The sequence below is a fragment of the Gymnoscopelus braueri genome (assembly GCF_963280865.1).
Source record: "Gymnoscopelus braueri genome assembly, chromosome: 10".
NCBI classification, from domain to species: Eukaryota; Metazoa; Chordata; class Actinopteri; order Myctophiformes; family Myctophidae; genus Gymnoscopelus; species Gymnoscopelus braueri.
In genome coordinates, this window is record NC_137611.1 from 32,875,743 (window position 1) to 32,884,721 (window position 8,979).

Consider the following 8,979-nt stretch of genomic DNA (forward strand, 5'->3'; position numbering starts at 1 on the left):
ATTACTCATTAATAGCATAGCTCCCAGCATTTGTTTAAATTAATTCTGAATTAAAACTCCATTGGCATTAGAACCAATACAAGCTTTGCATAGAGCTCAAAAGGAGCAGTCAAACAAATCACCTTGAGAAGAAACAAACATCCTGTTTGGAGACTGTTCATCCATGAACCAAAAATGTATTGTCTGGGTGCCAATTAATAAATAAACAGGTACACTCAGTAATGTGAGACCTCTGTCACGGATATCCTTTGTTTAATACCAAGTGTTTTTCCAGTAAGAGCATTTTGTATGACGGGCTTCACTTTGAGAGAAACGGAGGGGAGACTAAAGTTCACTGGACGGATGGTTCCGACAGCCCACAAACAGCAGCACACTGACTGCGACACAGAACAACAAGTCCTAACTGTCTCAAGTGGAAAATCCTCTGATGATATTGTACAGTGTAAACATGTGAAGATCCCAGAGGTCCTTTTATTTCCTTCCACTGTACGTCATGACTTCATTGGCTCTGTGAAGTAGCCAATGGGAGGATGGCACAAAAGATAACCTACCCAAAATAGTTGACACTTGGTTGTTAACATTAACTGGAGAAAAAAAAGAAAAGAAAAGAAGGGGGGGGGACATGGTTGCCCGCCTATGGTACTGGCGATATAACCAATGTGCATAGTTCAGTAATTAATCATGTAAAGAAATAATCTAGTTTATTTATTGGACATGGACATCACAATCACATTGGAATAACTAAAGGTTTGCCCTCTTTACTGAGAAGGCAGATTGTCCAAATGTGTTCTTGCATATGGGAACGATACAGTCACCATTTGTTGATGCTAGAGTAATAGTTGCTCTACCAGAGCTCTGACGTCTACTGTACCAACCAGTCCAGAAAACAGAGGTGAGACATGATTATGTAAACATTTAAAAAACATTTTGATAGTACAACAAACCACACACGTTTAGTAAAAAAGTTGTGTTTTCACAAAATATCACAATGGTGCCATCTCATTGGTTTCTGATCCATGATTTAAATGTAATAGCCTGTTTGTATATTGATGTTATTGGTTTTAAGACAGTTAGAGAAGATTGTGACCATGATGTAATGATGTAATAAGCCAAAGTCTGTCATGTACTGTACTGTACTGTATGTATCTGCATTCCTATTTATTTACCATATTCCTTTCCTCCCACTGGTCTAAAGTTGACTCTTTTACTTTGTTAAACATCATTGATATACATGATTGGTGATATTATATCTTTGATGATAACTTTGTGGAAAAAAACATATGAAAGTAAAATAGTTATCACAAATTAAAAGTCCCAATGTCACATTTCTATTATCTACATACATACAAGAGGACCAACAATAATTTGGTGTCTACCAAGTTACAGTATCAGTGCCTTCATCTCTCTTGTCCTCATTGTTGCATTTACCTCAACACTTCAAATATCTAGGTAGGTATTCAGCCTAATCAGACCAGGTAAACAGTTATAATGCATAGGCAGTATGGAGGCAACATGGCTTTCACACATTGTTACACCCTCTGGACATGTCTGGCTCTACTTGTCACGTCAGTGTTATGGACTCCACTAATCCCCACAGAGGAATGGTAGGGGCCACAACGTCTGCCGTTCACTGTCACACACCCCAGGCTGCCACCCCAATTGCCAAGTCAGGAAAAGGAACAGGCGCTTATGATTACGACCTCCTTCCTCGCCTGGGTTCACAGAACTCTGACCTCTTTTGTCTCTGGCTGCTAATGCTCCCTCTTGACCGTGGGTGCTAATTACGTTTCCTATTTGCCTGGCCCCCATCAGTCCCACGGCAGCCCAGGCTGGTAAAGACATCACGGGGAAAAGCGTTCAAACATCTATATGAAGTAACACACTGGAAGCAGCTGGGAGGAAACACAGAGCCTATAGGTACCCCTGTGTGTTGCAGCCCTGACTTCCAACTTGGCCTCTCTTCTTTAAAGTAAGGTAGAAGGGAAATGATGGGTACGGTCAGTGGCCTAAAAGGATATAAGATTAGCCTTAGAACAGTCTGTGTTTGACATTATGGCTTTATGTAACATTTGTTTCCCTGCCCATTCAACAGCTTTACAATTATAGTCATCAGTTCGTTCGCCAAGTTTAAAGTCGATCAGTCAAACGGGCCTCAAGATATGTTAGGGGACAGACAGACATTCACAGAGATTCTGTGCATTTATAGAACGATGCCAGTTGGGAACACATGCCCCTTCAGGTATGCAATACCCAGTGTACCTTTTGTACCCATTGTACGTCAGAGTGCCCATTGTGTACCCATTGTTAGAGTACTAAGTCGAGTATCCATTATCATAGTGATAGGAATTCGGTCGATGATATCGGTATTATGACATCATACTGATTACATCAGAGATCTCCATATATGGGTATTTGCAGATTTATAAATTTACAGATATGTTTTTGGAGAACCGCTGATCCGACCTACTTCACATCGGGCACCGTACTCCCTCGGGTCCTCTGTGATACATGCACGCAGAGTCTGAAGACGATTGGTCTGATTGTTCTTGAGATATGCAGAGAGGTATGCACACACATTTCACCCATTTATAGTTTGACTAGGCCGATGTGCGTTGGAACGATGGCTGTTGGGTATGGTTTTTGAGAAATAAGGCTTCTTCATGACACACATGATGTAAAAAATATATATAATCAAGAACTTAAACATTTAAAATCTGTATACCAGTAAAGATGGTATGCTGGAAAATTCTCACATTGACATAATACCGTTGTCTGCCAAAGAAACGACACAAGCCTGAAACGAGAGAAAGGTGTTTTTCCTTTGGTTTTATTAATGTGTATTTCATCAGCCAAGCTGCTGTAGGCAGAGACAGGCTTTAAATGTCTCTCATTTATCCATGCCATTGATTATCTATCACAAACCAGCTTTACTGGTGCTATACCAGATGCCAGGTTGCAGAAAGGATTACTGATCATGTAGTCAGCTAAGACAGTGAAAGGGGAGTAAAAAGCCACTGCAGTGATTTAGGTTTGATCCCTCAGGGCTACTGGAGGAGGTCAGTGATTATGGTGATACTTGTTCAGTGCTAAAGAAATGTACAGACAGCAGTTACAGTAGTAAGACTGTACAGTAGGTGACAGCCAGGTGGGGACAGAAAGGGAGTAGCCAAGTCCAGCTACAGGATATCCAGTCACTTGTCCTAAGACAACCCTGTGTCCCAAGGAGATTGTTATTAACTTATTAGGTCATTGGGTTCTTTTTTGTGTGTGAATCTGTGCTGTGAAAGGAAATAAAAATGATGCAAAACAAACACTGCTCAAGCTCCAGGTCAGGGATTTTGTTATTGTTTTGGTCTTGAATATGTGGAGTATTATGACCTTGTTGGAGATGAAGCCCATTCAGAAGCTACTGAATCCTTTATATACAATTGAAGGACAGAAATGTTCCTTTAAAGCATGAAAAAACTATTGACCAAGTCAGCGGTGCTGATCAAAGTAGCTCAATTTAGATTTTTTTTTGCAAAGAAAGGGATAGTGGAATAGTAAAATATTCAGTTTGGTCTGTTTATATGCAATGATGTTATTTTGAGATAAAAGTATACAAATTATATTGGTAAATAATCAGTGTTTGATTTTCCTTTTTGCTTGTTCCGATGCAGATTCCATTCACATTTTGTAGAGATTTGTACAGCTATTTTTCAGTATTACTGCACTTTGTTGAATATTTACGTTTCTACCACAGTTAACTTTACATACAGAGAGAGAGAGAGAGAGAGAGAGAGAGAGAGAGAGAGAGAGAGAGAGACACAGAAAAAAGTTTAAAATCAGGAATGTCAATACTAAAATATGAACGGCATCTGCATCGCCTGTATTTGTACACTGTAATCTTTTTACAGTTTATTTTGAGCCCCACTGCTGAGGTGAAGTTAAGAGAGTTAAGTTACAGATACAGAGTAAGAGAAGTATACTGTGAGGTAGGCTACAGAAGTACAGTAGGATGAAAACATCAGAAAAGAGCACCATCAATGAACAAAAAGTATACGACATGATACACCCAGTGGCGTTTGGTGGATTCTAACGTTGACCGGGCCAGAACCGGTTTGGCTAAACTGTTTTTTAATGGCCACTTATTAACAATTCGGCCGAATGCAAATGAGCCCCATTTGAAAACAAAGGCGACTTTCTGTGGTCGGCTACAACAGAATAGGGTGAGGGGCTGCTAATGTTGATTTTTAGTTTTTTTTCCCCTGGATCTTGCCCCTACACAGGGACAAGCTGGGTTTACAGACCGGGCCATGGCCTCGTTGGCCCCAATGACGATACGCCCCTGGATACACCATGTTCAACAAGCCTGAACTATGCAGGACACAAAATACACACAGACACACTGTCCCAGTGTCGAAAAACAGTATCCCACCCAGAGCAACGACAAATATGTAATTAAATGGTATTCATTCAAACAATACACCCTGTACAATAATAGCCTGTAATCACAGTGTCATTACAGAATCCCACCCTAAGCTGATGCAAATACATAAGCAAGGTACTCGCGAGCACATACACACAATCAGACAGGGTTATGACATCACAGGAAACACAGATTTAGCCACCGCCTGTAGAGCCTTGCGGTCGTGTTTTTTCCATATAACCGATGCAGCCGACCAGGAGGATACCCTGTGCACCTGCAGAAGTTACACAATACACAGTGTCCTGGAATCCTTGCTAAACCTCTTCAGTCTGTGGAGGAGGACCATATCAATTATTTAAAGGTAGAATCAGTAACTTTCAAACCCTACCCGAGATTTTAACCCCAGTTTCCCACACTTCCCCACTTGTCCAGGGGAGATATTGAGCTCATGAGATTCAGGCATTACTGGGCTACTTACTACTTATCAACCAGTAGGTGTCCTAACCGATACCAGTCTAGAGTCTAAATGTCTCAATAGAAGATAGAGTTGAGATGTGACACGTTGTGAGCTTGTAGATCTTTTAAAGGTTTTACAGATTTTGAAATGTTTTATAAATAGTAGCCTACTAATTCATAATGAGTACTTTTACCACCTCCAATCAATGCAGAACCAGATAGTTACCATACAGTTTGGTTAATATACGTTTTATTCATTTTAAAAAAATCTAGATTGCAGTTTTTAGTAGTAAGATTTGTCTTGTTAAATAGGTCAGATTTGGTTTCACATTGGAACATAATCATGGGTTTACTGAGTACTACTGCTATCTAGTGGTCATACTATTGCACTGCCATCGAGGCTTGGGAATCTGACATCAAAAAGTCACGCCGCACTGACTTCTGGGATATGTAGTAACATAGCTAGCACTGCAGTTGTACAGTTTGTGAGACAGGGTAAATTAGTTGGAAAGGAAATTAGTTTAACTCATGGCAAATTATTAGACTTGTTTGAAGGGACATGACCATTGAGCTATAGCCTGTAGACATGACATGAAAACATGAAAGGGTTCAGAATTCTAGCTTTGGGTGGGTTGGAAATTCCTAAGTGATGATGAGAGTAGATTTTAGCAATAGTATCATTAGATAAGATAAGATAAGATGTTTATTGTCACTGTATGGAACATTTTGAAGATCATCCACTTAAAACAAGCATCTGCCATAAACTGTCCACCATAGTCAAGTCATCATAGTCTATTGTCAAATAACAAGACCAGGTGACCTGGTTCTGCCAGACCCAGAATAAGTACTTTATAAGATCAGAGCACTACGTCACCGGACTTCACATGACGTGTCAGCCTGTGTCTATGCCCATGTATGGACGAAAGGGGGACAGACTTTTTTGGCTGGGGCCGGAGTACAAAGTGACCATGCCCATGTATGGACGAAACAGGTACAAAGCCTCATGTAAGCCCGACCCCTTGGGTCTGGCAAAAACATCCATAGTTCATAGCCTACAATAAAAATCTTGAAAAATTAAAATATTCTAATAAAGGGAGACCACGGAGAACCATCCTGTGTGTGTGTGTGTGTGTGTGTGTGTGTGTGTGTGTGTGTGTGTGTGTGTGTGTGTGTGTGTGTGTGTGTGTGTGTGTGTGTGTGTGTGTGTGTGTGTGTGTGTGTGTGTGTGTGTGTGTGTGTGTGTGTGTGTGTGTGTGAGAGAGTGTGCGCGCACACGTGTGTACACGTGTGTATGGAGTTTCAACAGAGCTTTCACAGCTTTTGGATCAACAGTGTCATCCTCCCCCTGCAGAAGAAGGATAGATAGACTCGGCCTGTCCTTAGTGATAGGCAGAGGTGGACGAAGTACTCGACCCCAGTACTTGAGTAAGAGTACAGATACTTGATAATTGTTTTTAAATATACTTAAGTATTCCAAAGTACATGCTTTGAAAAATACTGAAAATACTGAAAAGTACAAGTAAAAGTAAAAGTAGAAGTACATTTCTTAATTTTGATATCAATGAATCGCTGTAATTGCGAACGCAGCGGAAGGAGGCAGTGGAGCTTACTATGAAACCGTGCTCGGGTTGTGTCTCTCTCTGTATCTCTGTGTGCAGTATGTCTCTGTCTGTGTCTCTGTGTGCAGTATGTGTGGCTCAAATCCTCAGCCCTGTGTGCAGCCAAGTAAATGTCCAATATAGACGTACCATACATCAAATGAAAGGTCTTTGAAAACTGAACACACCTGTCAAGGTTGCGTTTAAGCCCGCCCCTTCCCCCGGAAGCCACGCCCCGGAGAAGGCTCCTAAAAACTCCCCATTGAAACCCCATGTTAAATGAAAAGTGCCCGAATCGCTCCGAAACTTTTTCTACCCCCCCTAAGTGGGACTCTACGAACAAATACTTCGGGCTCGGATTTTGGCTCCGCCCCCCGGAAGTGGGTGAAACAGGCACTTCAAACACTTTGTTGAATTGTTCAAAAACATTCAAAGTATTTTTTTGGTGAATTTGTATTTGTCTAAGATGCTCCTTTTAACGCAGATTTTTTTTCTATTTTTTAGATATTTTTTTATTGGTTACTTATTTTTCTTTTCATTATTATTTAATTTTTTGGGCGTTCGCTTCCCGCGTTCGCGCGTCTTACTTGTGTTTTCACAATGAATTTATAGGACCTTGTAACTCTTGTTTCAGAGAAGTACTGTAACTCTCTGAAACCACCTGCACTGCATGCACTGATGTGCTTGCTTGTAGATGTTATACAAAGCCTTCAGAAACACCTATAAACACATAGAAATGACTGAGGAACCAGAACTAAATACTTTTACTCCTATACACCCATACAAGATGTAACAAAGAGGCGAGCGGAGGGGGAAGCCAGAAACACGGCTAGTGTGAGAGCAGAAGTGTGGCCAATTGCATTTTAGGGAAGAAAAAAACAGCCAACCTAAAGGCCAAACCGCACCAATGCAACTAGTCGCAACTCCTTGCAACAAAACTGTTTTAAGGTCAACCACACCGATGCAACTCCCTGCAACTGCCATTGGGGTTAATGGTTGCAAGTAGTTGCATGTTGCAACATGCATGGCGAAACATTGTTGTGGATGTGGAGTGGGCTTAAAAGTACTCAGTACTTTATAGCCTTTTTAGAAATTTACTTGAGTAAAAGTAAAATATTTGTCTTGGAAATGTACTCAAGTAAGAGTAATACGTATCAAAAAAATCTAATACTCAAGTAAAGTACAGATCCTCAGAATCTGTACTCAAGTACAGTACTCAAGTACATTTACTCCGTTACTGTCCACCACTGGTGATAGGCCTACAATGAATACTACAATGAAGCTAGCACATGGTCGCTGCATGTGCTCAGCCCATAGTTTAATGTCAATCACTCACACGCACCCATAAACTCTGTTCTTTTTGGTAGCAGTGGTGGTCATTTTGGCGTCCTTTTTGGTGCCACAGATCGAAAGCCTATTAATTTCTGAAAATGTTTATATTGATTATTTTAAGCCTGGAACCAAGCCATCCAGACTCTTGGTGAATCATGACCATAAAACATTTGATTCTGTGTCAAAATGTATTTGAAAACCGCAAAAAAAAATGTATTTATTAAATTTAGTATATTATTATTAAATATTCAAATATGTTTTGACACAGAATCAAGTGTTTTATGGTCATGATTCACCAGGAGCCTGGATAGCTTCGTTCCAGGCTTAAAATAATTAATATAAATATTTTCGTAAATCTTCGTAAAAATTAATGGGCTTTCCATCTGTGGCACCACAAAATGGCCGCCACTGCTATGCCCTATAATGTACTGTATTGTATGTTTTTGTTTGTGGTCTCTTAAGTTGTAAGTTTGTCTGTACTGAATACTGATACTGTACTCTTCTACTCTACTTACTGTTACTGTATAGCCTACTGTACAGACACTGTATTGATACTGTTCCTTTTTTATTGATACTGTTTATTTTTTTATCTACTCTGTGTTTCTTACCTGCAGTACTACCTTCAGCAACAACATTTCCCCTGTGAGACTGAAGAAGGTCTGTCTGTTTACTCTTAGTATGTTTTGTATTTGTTTACTGCGTGTACATCACTTTGGTTCAACACTGTTGTTTTAAATGTGCATCGATCCATTCATCCATCCATCCATCATCTCTATCTACAGTATCTTGTTTTTGTCTCTCTTGTTTGTTTTTAAAGTGATGACCAATTCCAATTATGTACCAGCTGTCTGTGGGAAGGATATCCAGGGGGCAGACGTGTATGCCAACTTGTGTTAGTTTAACTCTTAAAGTGAGACCTGTCCATATTTACATATTTATTTTTCTGTACAATGTGAATTTGAATTAAGTATAGACTAGCATGATGAAGTCAATTAGGCTGCCTTCTGGCCTGTATAGCTTCACAATCAATGCCCATCAATACTAAAAATAGATAAACAAATAAATAAATGTAATAAATAATATCTGAAATGCAGCCAAGTGGACTCGTTTGGGCTGTCTGTTGCCCATGTGTTGTTGACTTGATCCATTCCCATGTTAGATCATTGCACCAACAGGATTACTTGT